The 10,116-nt window shown below is 50.5% G+C and overlaps 1 protein-coding gene and 1 long non-coding RNA gene across 2 annotated transcripts in view; one reads left to right on the top strand and one right to left on the bottom strand.

The window, feature by feature from the left end:
- The window catches only part of U2a (small nuclear ribonucleoprotein polypeptide A'-like U2A), a 161,219-nt gene that overhangs the window by 23,078 nt on the left and 128,025 nt on the right, over positions 1-10,116 (top strand). The window lies entirely within an intron of this gene.
- On the bottom strand, positions 2,858-8,087 carry LOC143425299 (uncharacterized). Its single transcript, XR_013102020.1, has 3 exons — positions 7,992-8,087; positions 7,670-7,797; positions 2,858-3,413 (listed from the first exon to the last, which is right to left on the bottom strand). It is a non-coding gene; the product is annotated as an uncharacterized LOC143425299 (long non-coding RNA).

The raw sequence follows: 10,116 nt of genomic DNA, 5'->3' as shown, positions 1-10,116 counted from the left end.
TGGGCTCTTCTCGCGCACTGGGAACACACACGGCTCTCGCTCTCTCTCTCTTTCTCACGTGGCAACGATGCACGCGTTGTCCGTCTCTTTCTATCCCTGACTCTCTCTCCTTCTTCTCTCCCGACGACTGAATCTCGCGTAGGCCGTCTGCCAGTAAACAGGCTCCTTCATTCACTGCTTATTTTATACGGGCGGCCCCCTATGCTCCACAGAAATAGCCACTTCGCTCTGTCCTTGTCGCGCGCACATGCCGCACGGCCGGATATGCCTTCGCTGTTGGGTAGATCTCCTTCCTCTCTCTCTCTCTCGCCCCCGTCGTTCCTGCCTCTCCTTTCTCTCGCACTCTCGCATTCGTGTCACGCGGCTCGCACCTCGAACAACAGTACTGCTGCTCGCCGTGGAAAAGCAACGAGTAGGAGGCCCTCACCGGTGTTCTCCTTCTCGCGCATCCTTATTTCCCCTCTTCCTCGGATCCTCGTTGCTTCTGCTCCTTCCGCGTCGATCTTCTCTCTTCTCTTTCGCGTACGTCCTCGTGCGTAAACTTCACCGAGCCGGATGCCTGCCCTTTATTCCGCCCTCCGTTATTCTTCCGTCTCCTACAGCCGGCCGGCACACGAGATACTGCCGCGCTCCCAACAGCCACCCCGACGGACGACGACGACGACGGGTGCGACGGATGCCGACAGGTGCGTCACGATCTATCACCGAGCCCAGTAGTACTTGGACAACCGGCTGACACTGGCCAACGTCGTCGACTTTACCGTTTACTCGATCTCTCCCCGGATCTACTTCTCTCTCTCTATCCCCACTAGACTCGGTCGACGCGTGTGCTGTCACCGTAGGACGACCGTAGTTTACTTCCTCTGATCCACGCGAGGAAATCGATCACCGTCGCTCGAAGAGAGGCACCTTTTCCAACGGACCGCGTACATATCCTGGTACACTCGGTACGGAGACCACTGCTGCGATAGATCTGGCGCGTGTGTTTGCGGTTAAGTAGCCAGGCTGCGTAAGGGGTTCGCTTGTGTTCGCTGGTTTTCTCGAATGGCAAGCCTCCGCTCGATTTCCCCGCGATGGCTGGCGAACTGCGCGCTCACACGCACACACGGACCGTAGAACGCATACACGAGAGCAGCCTGGGTATTCGTAGCGCGCGTGTACTTCTCTCTCGCGTTAAACAGAACGAGCGAGAGAGTGAGAGAGTGAGAGAGAGAGAGTGGAGAGAGAGAGAGAGAGAGAGAGAGAGAGTCGGATGGAAGGAAGCAAAAAAGAGATGAAACGACGAGACAGCCAGTAGGAGTGGGAGAAGCGTGAACGAAGACGGAGAGGGACAGAGCGATCGGAGAGGTAGGAAAGAAGGAAGGGAGGAAGAAAGACGGATAAAGAGGGTGGGAGCAACGATCGTCGTGCAAGAGAGAGAAGAAAAAGTTCAGCTGGCCTCGGCGGCCATGCCGGTGTAGATCGTGCGAGCGCAGTCCAGGCACGTACTATCCGGCCCGCAGGCCCACCACTCAACACCTTCTCGATTTTCTCGCCTTTTTCCTCTTTGCTCCCTCTTCTTCTCTGCTTTTATTCTCTCTATCCCCGGCACTTTTTTCGCTTTTTGCCTCGACCACGTATTCCTCCAAGCCCCGCGATCACGTACACGGCACAATCTCTCTCCTTCCCCTCCACGTCCTCCTCTTTTCTAACCTCTCTTCTTTCGGAATTTTTTTCACATTCGTCCGTGCTGCCTTGCCGGCCGATAGTCGGATCGATCTTCGAACCTCCGGGTATCCATCGGTTCTTTTCGCCTCGCCACTTTCGATCGCACCCACTCTCGATTACAGCGTGTGTACATACGCGTTCACGTTCTCAGTGAAGTATCGCGCACAACCAATCGAACCGAGATGCGCCCGGACACCGACAACTCTCAACCGGAGGGGCGAACGAACCTTTATTCTTTTTAGTCCCTCTCGTTCATCACACGGGAAGTCTTTACGAGAACGGCAGCCGTGGTTTTCTCCGGTTGACGAGGAAAGAGCCGCGACAGTAATAACGCGCACGCGTGCACTCGCGATTCCTCTAGCTCTTTCCCTCTTTACGTTCGGTATCATCCGTGGGTATTTTCTCCCAATACCGTATTTACCCGTTCGTTTTCACAGCAGGAGTATAATCGTGTCTCGTTCGGAGCCGAGGCCGGCTGCGCTCGACGCTGGTGTGGCGTTCTGGACTCTCTGCTTGTTACAAACAGCGGAGCAGCGGCCTGTCTTCCCGTGGGTGGGGTGCACGCGATGCGCATGCGCACTCGATCATACCGAAAGTTGCATATGCGCGCGCTCACTCATACGCGCGTGATCGTTTACACGTAAACGCGTACACACCGCCACGAAAGCACCGTGACGCCTGCGATCCCCCTCGTCGTTGCGCCCTGCTTCGCCGCTCTATACCGTACCCCGCGAGCCAGACGCGATACTTCATTCATGCTCGTATTGTGCGACCAGGGCTGCTTCTCTTCGCCACGGTCCCACGTACTTTTACCCAACTTTCGTATCACGTGCAAATCTACGATCATCCGCGCTCCCTTTTCTCTCCGATATTTCCATTGATACCTTTCGCCTCGCGATTCGATATCCAAGCGTATTTTTTCTTTTCTTTTCTTTTTTTTTTTTTTTTTTTTCTTACAACCCCTCGACTGTCACGTTTCCGTTACCGATATCGCGTAAACGCTCTTGAAACGAACGCGTTTGGAGCGCGCGTGCAATTAACACCAGATACGCGAGGAAAAGAGAAAAAAAACAAGAAACCGGCGATCGGTCTCGCGGAACGTTATCGTTGTTCGATCGGATGGATGATTTTCCACGGATACGATACGTCGAAAGGCGGAACAGTTTATTCATTGAAGGAGATCGAAGTAAGCGAGGATCGCGGTCGTTCCTGTTCTCTCTTTGCTCCGCGATGCTTGAAAAATCTTCTTTCAGGTGATCGAACGTCGTAAAACCGATACTACTCTGTGTATGTATACCTACTACGGAGCTCTCCCACATGTCGGGGATACTCGGTTCCCTTCGTAAATGTCCGCCGACTACATCCTCTTTCGTCTTCGTCGTTCTTGTTTTACAACCCGTATGCCCGTGCTTCTCCACGGTCGGTTCGTCTCACTCTGTTCGTTTATACACGTAAGTCGCACCGTAACTCTGTATGCCCTGTGCCACGTTATTTATGCGGCCGTGTGTGCGTGTTCCTCCTCCCACTCCCTGTTGTAAGCCAGACAGTGAGCATAAACCAGGGTGTCCTTGTCGCTTCCAGGCCTCAGCTGTCTCTGTTCTCCTCACCCGGGACAGCACGCACCAGCGCGAGCGGTTCGGGTATTAATCGGACACGCAAGTTTCGAATCACGAGCGGAATATTGTCAAGATAAATCGACCAGACTCCTGCAAATAAAATTACCATAAATACACCGTGTTGCATCACGTTTCTTTTTCTCTCTCTCTCTCTCACTCTTTCGTACACACATACGCTCTCTCTCTCTCTCTCACTCGATTCGAGGCCTCGCTACATACGTTCCGAATCGACGTTTTTGTCCTCCAGATTTCGCGACAATATTCGTAGATCTTATTCGAGTACACGGAACGATTAATCGAGACGAAAGGACGCATTCTAGTTTCGATAAATCATCTCACGTTTGAGAATGCAAATTTTAAGATCGTAAAACTATACTCTCACCTCCCGCTACCGAAAGCGATCTGCGTTGCTTGTCCGCTCTCCGTAAAGGTTAGAGTGATTTTACGACACGCATCGGTAGTGACGAGTATTTCAGTACACTCGAGTAGTAAATACACCGAACCAGTTCCCGCGTGAAAATTGCTGCTTTTCTAATCTCGAATGTTGCAGAGCAGCCGTTGATTTGCGAATCACGACTTTTTTCCCCGAGTGTTCCCTTAAACGAGACGAACGTAAACTTGAAAATCGTAAAGGAAGCTGACAGCGTCGAGCAGAGCGATCAAGCGCGATCTCTAGAAACGCGACTCGCCAGACTCGTCTAATAACGTGGCACTGGCGTTACTGCAAATCATCCTCTCCACGCATGCATACGCAAACGGCTCAGCTGAGTAGACGCTCAAGGTTTCCATGAAACGTTCGTTCATTTTGTTGCTCGAGAGCTCACCTGATTCATTGACAGACGCGTCACAGTTTGCCAAGCTGTCGTTACGCGTAACCGCTCGCCACGACAAAGTTCACGGCTATAATTCTCCAAACAATTTATCGCTACTGCGAACGTAATCGAAAGAATAGATATCCAAATTAGTTGAAATAGATATTCCAATTGTTCCAAGAATAGGAAAACGAATGGACGCGAACGAGACGCGAATGAATTAGTTAATCAGCAATGCGCCTTCCGCGAATCCTCTGGTACGCCAATTGTTATTTCATATTATATCGTTCGCGCAATAGAAACGACGGATTTATGATAATAATATAAATATACATTGAACATTGCGGGCGTGGCGATGCGAATCGCGCGCACCACTACCCTCGGGAGGATATCCGGTGTGGAAACGCTTCGTCCTACCTCTCCCTTCCTCTCGTACTGACGTTCGAGCCCCCTCTCTTCCCTCTTACGTTCGATGATCACCTTTCGGAGCGTGGTAATAGCACGTTCTGACGTACACGCTCCCGAGCATCGAACAGAGACACGTTCGCCTCGTAATTTTCGCCAGCTCGTGCACGGGGCTCTGTTCAAAAATTTCTTCGTCCCTCGAGGACGGATAGACGGTGAAAAATCGCGAAGCGAACGCTGTTAACGTGGACGCGCACGAATGTATCGATCGTGCGGTTAATCGCGCGTTGAAACGACAACGCTGAAACTGCAGCGGAAAACAGACAAGTATTTTCGCGTAGCACCAGCTGACCAGTTTTCTGCGCCATCGAGTCCCGACGGTTGCAAGGGTTAATTGTCTAATTAAGTAAGGCACTCGCGCGACCTGCAAACGAACGGCACGCGCGAAAACGACGACTGCGAAAGTTACCCTCGTTCTCTTAATTTTCCTCGCTCGATTCCTTCTAGCTACCCCGCATTGTCGTCGTGGTCTCTCTCTCTCTCTCTCTCTCTCTCTCCTATTCTCTTGTGATCTCGTAACACTTTGGCCGGTTTGTTGTTCCGTTCCCCTTTGGCAATTGTAAGCGCGAGGAACACAGCCTCGCCCCAGAGATAGCCGCTTCTTTCTCCGCGAAACCGTGAAATCTGCATCCACGTTAACGGTTCCACGAATTGGCTGTTAACGAGTCCCCACGCTGGGGAGCGAATCGTAAATGACGACGCCTTTGAAGACTAAATTAAGAATTAACCTTAACGCGGCGCATCTGGATTCAATGAATACCCGACGCTCTCGTGCTTTTCGTTATTCTACCCCGCATCGGGTCGACCTTGCGCGGTTACTTTCATCGAAACGGTTTTGCGTAACGTCAGGATCGATTACCGGTTTCATTCACGCCGGTCTCGTTATTATTATTCAACCTGGAAACCGTTGGTAATTGGCGCGAGAGCACATTCGCGGCACACCCAACATTTGGCGCGTCGTAAACTGATTCGGTTGAAGCGAAACGAGGAAGGAAATTGGTAAACAGCGTCGCGATCGATAAACCAACCGGTCGCGACGGTACGGACGTACGCGAGTTTAAAGAAGAGTCGTCTCGCGTTTTGTTCGCGCGATATCGTTTACGCGGCGACAGACGTGAACGGGGCCACGTATGAGCCGCGATGCAAAAGTCTCGGGCCTCTAAATAGGCTATAATTAACGAGCAGGATGAGAAACACTGGTTTAGCCTATATTTAAACGGGCGGCACGCCGCGTATCTTAAGCGCGTTCATTAATGCACTTAAGTGTGTATGCCCGTTTAACCTTACGCCTGTTTACAGTTCCCTCGCCTGGACGATTTGTAACCTCTACGACATACCGAGCCACAGTTCTGTCTTTCCTACATCCGTCCCGCTTCTAGCTGACCTTGATCGAGCTTATGTTCGTACGAAAGAATGCCGCTATTGAAACCGGCACGTGATACGCCGTTGCAATTTTTATCGAACCGCTCCTCGCGAGCGGTCGCGCATTCGTCGACGCGCGCGGCATTTTTTTCGTTCGCCTTGCGACCAATTCTGTCGAGAGTGAATTTAAATTTCAGCCGCGATCTTCGAACGCGCATCGGGTCGAGTGAATCTTCCTCGGGTCCGGCGACAAAGTTCGATCGAGACGGTGTCACGTGAACGATGCGAAGAGTAGAGCGAAACGGAAAGAAACCGGAGTCAAAGACACAGCCGAAGAGGGGAGAGAAGCGAGACGAATGATAACGATACGGCGTTTTTCTGGGCACACGTAAACGCACAGCTATCTACGCGATCTTTCGTGACCTAAGCCACGGACGACTACAGCCGTGCAAGCTCTACCGGTGAATGGGGAACGAGCTCGAGTATCCAGGATGCCCAGCCTAATTCTTACACCTCTGACTCGAACTGGTAATTTTCCTCCTTAAAAAGGAACTCTGTTATTTTCATTCCGTTGTTGCACCGTGAGAACTATAGAGAGACTAGTCGAGATCCCTTTAATCGAATCGATAGCCACGAACAGGAAAGAATTGCGCGATTCGTCGCCGAGGAAACGAATAATCGAGCAGCTCCTGGTTACATAGTAGAAATCCAGTTCGACGAGGTTTATAAATACGTGAATGACAGACCGAAGGCAAACAAATTATATAATACTTTTCACATACGATACGTAATGTGCCATTAAAATAGTTATCGATAAACAAGTAGTAACGCAGCGATATCGATAGACGATTCATTGCACATCCGTCCGCCACGTTCTCGAAAATATTTACTCTTTCGTGGAAGCACTATGCCCCGTTCGATAGCTGGCGCCTGTTTTCCCTGGCTAGGTAAGGACGGACGCGTACACTTTCCACGAAACTATCGATACGCCGCTTGCGAGGTCATCATTCCCATCGCTAACGCACACGCAGCCACGTGTGCTGCGTGTAGACGAGCGAGGACAACCTGCAGATGCATGAATGACTCGAAATGACGTGTGTTCATTGAGCGCCGCTTGGCGTGCCGACTTGCTGCTCTCGGTTACTCCCAGCAAGGACATGACATATTTTCTGACTTGCGTAGGAAAAGATTCGAGCCGTTCGGCTTCGATCGCCGGCTACCTACTCTTAAACCGCGATCCTACCGCGATCGAGCTGACTAAAATCTGGCTAATCTCGCGTCATTTTTCTAGCTTCTCGTATACGACGGAGACGTTGTTCGCTTGCCAAGAGTTATCGAAAATTCACGATCATCGAAAAGAACTGTTACGATTTTGGAGAGAAAAAAAAAAAGAAAAAAGAGATACGCGAACTAAGCTGGGTTCGCGATTGGTAAGAAGACAACAGCCTCAGGAGAATGAACGATTTGTTCGCATCGAAGGTTGGTTTCTATCCATTGATAACTATAACAGGCGGTATCGATGACTCGGGAGGGCAGTGGTATCGGGGAGGGTGAGGCGAAGGGGCAGGAGGAGGCACGAGGGGGACGAAGGAAACGAGACCGCGCGCGGTCGCACACTCGCTCACGCTGTGTGACGCGTGTACGCGCGATGCGTGTAGTAAATGCGTGTAGAGGCAACCGCATCGGTAAACCGACTAAACGACTTACATAAGTTCCAGTTGAAAGAGCCTCGGAGACACACGGAGCGGATTCGACGAGAAGAGGTTCCGTGGGTTCGAAGCGGAGTGAGACCGGCAAGTTTGAACAGCGCCGGGTATCGATGATACAGAGCCGGGCTGGAACGGAAGAAAAAAGGAACGTGAGTGCATTGCGCCCCGTGGCTGTTCGCCACGGATGCATTTCCTGTGCACGCGCGCGCGTACGCCGCGCAAAACGACGATATGCATAGCCTCGTTTCGAGTTCCTTCGTTAATTATGTTTCAAATTTACCGATCTACCGGCGAGAAGGAAGCGGAACAGTTATACCTACCATTAAAAAGTTAATGAGACATGGTATCTCCGCGGGGAATTTTAACTATTCCTGATTCGGCGGTCGTACTTCGCTTGCCTTCCGGTATTTAATCGCTCGGCTTTCAATCTTCTTCGAGCAACCAGAGGAGCTTGTTCGTTTCTACGATCAACTGGTATATTCGTTCGCCGTTGAAACACACGCTCCCACCGGGTTTCGTTCCTCGGCGATCGATGTGAACGAGATGGGCGCCGCGACCGGCAATCTCTGCCCCCCGATAAACGCGCGAGAGACGATCGATCGTGTCCGTTGCGAGTTTTCTCTTCTTCTCTCGAACCTGGCATGGATGACACCCGTACTGTTTCAGAGGCGAAAACAAAAACAGGAAGAAGGTTAAGCTGATACACTCGAGTGCAAACGTCTGATCGATCGTTCGTTCCTTGTGAAACTTGTAGTCTTTATTTTTATCGCGATAATTCGCTTATCGATTATCTTATACAAAGTGAGTACATATACAAAACACGTAGAGACTCTCGTATTATCATTTCCACTTTTCTTTCCTTTTTTTTCTGTTTTTTTTTTGTTTTTTTCTAATTGAATAGCATCTTACCATTTTTGCTCTTCTCTCTTTCTTTCTTCCTCTCTCGCACGTTCTCTCCCTCTCTCTCTCTCTCTTGTCCTCTTTCTCTCCGTCCAGCAGTCACTCATTCATTCGCTATCCTCCTTTTGTTCACGCATCTACGCCTACTACTCCTTCCGTCTCTCTTTTTTCTCTTCCTCGCACGTGCGTTCTCGAACCGACGAAACCGGAAACACGTCGGAAACTGTATGCGAGACACGCTCCCGCTTCCACGAATCGATCGTGAGTACCGGCAAACTCAGACGAGTTTGCCGCTCGTGACAAAATTCGTCGTAATTATCACCGTTTCGTGCTTTCCACCGCCCATAGTCCCACTATCTAGCTGTAACTCGTGACGCGCCTTGAATTAGCGTTTTACGGAGAACCTCGAGACATCCTTGATCTAGAACGCCGATAGCCGTTTCAAGTGTCAAAGATGTTCGTCCCAGATCTCAACATTATATTCCCTATTTATTAATATTGCATACATTCTTTGGACGTTTCCTCTTACATCTAAATCTTCCCGTTGGAAAACCAATCGCGAGCTACGGACGAAGGACTGCCACTTTAACTCTCTTTCGACTACCAAATTTTTATCAAACTCCCAATATCTATATATATATATATATGTATATTTATCAAATCTTCTTCTTCCTTATCGATTAATCGATTACTCGTGAAATTAATGCTAACAACGAACAGTTTTCTCACACGGCACACTACGAATCTATACACTCGACTCTCCAGTCGCTCTAGCGTTAAATAATTATGTGCGTGGTAACGCTTGTCCGCGTCGTTATTCCGTTCACGCGTCGTTCGGATGCGAACGTTGCAACGAAAATGTTCGAATCGCGATCGAAAGTAAAAAGGAAAGGGACCGACAAATTTGGTTGCAACAGGCTCGAAAAAGACGCGGCGCGGCTGAGGAAATCGGGACGTGTGACGTAAGATCGATCGCAAAAACGTCAAGGGGGGTAGGTGGGTGTCGTTGCCGCCGCGAATTCGTCCCGTCGCTGGAAGAGGAGAAGAAAGAGAGAAGACGAAAGTCCCTTTTCGTTCGAACAGCTACCGCCTTGTTCGCCTCGCGCAACCGCATACGAGGTAGTATCGGACGAAACTCGTTCAATTTGTCGACGGCTCGTTCGGTGATCGAAGTGGCCGGAAACTAGGAGACGCCAACGATGCGCTGCGGTTCTCTCGTCCGTGGCTGTTTCTCGATTATCCCCCTCGTCGTAGCAAAATTGTTCCAAAGGCCTCTCGTTTCTTCGCGTTAGCACCGATCCTAGATAGAAAGCGCAGCCATGTCGCGAGTTACGCCTGGCATTGCCAAGACACACGGTTCGCCAACGACGCCCGACTGTACACGTTTAACGTCCCGGCTGTTCGATACAGCATTTGTTGTTAAGGTGCGCCAGCGTCAGGTCTGCGGTTAAGTACTGCGAAGCTCTAGCCACGAAGCTTTCGAGCCGGAAACTGTCTCAATTATGAAAAATAATCATCTTCGACGCTGGATCGCGGATACGCGCG

The sequence above is a fragment of the Xylocopa sonorina genome, chromosome 7 (genome assembly GCF_050948175.1).
Source record: "Xylocopa sonorina isolate GNS202 chromosome 7, iyXylSono1_principal, whole genome shotgun sequence".
Lineage (NCBI taxonomy): Eukaryota > Metazoa > Arthropoda > Insecta > Hymenoptera > Apidae > Xylocopa > Xylocopa sonorina.
Note: the sequence above shows the minus strand (reverse complement) of the source record. Positions and strands in the feature narration are given on the sequence as shown.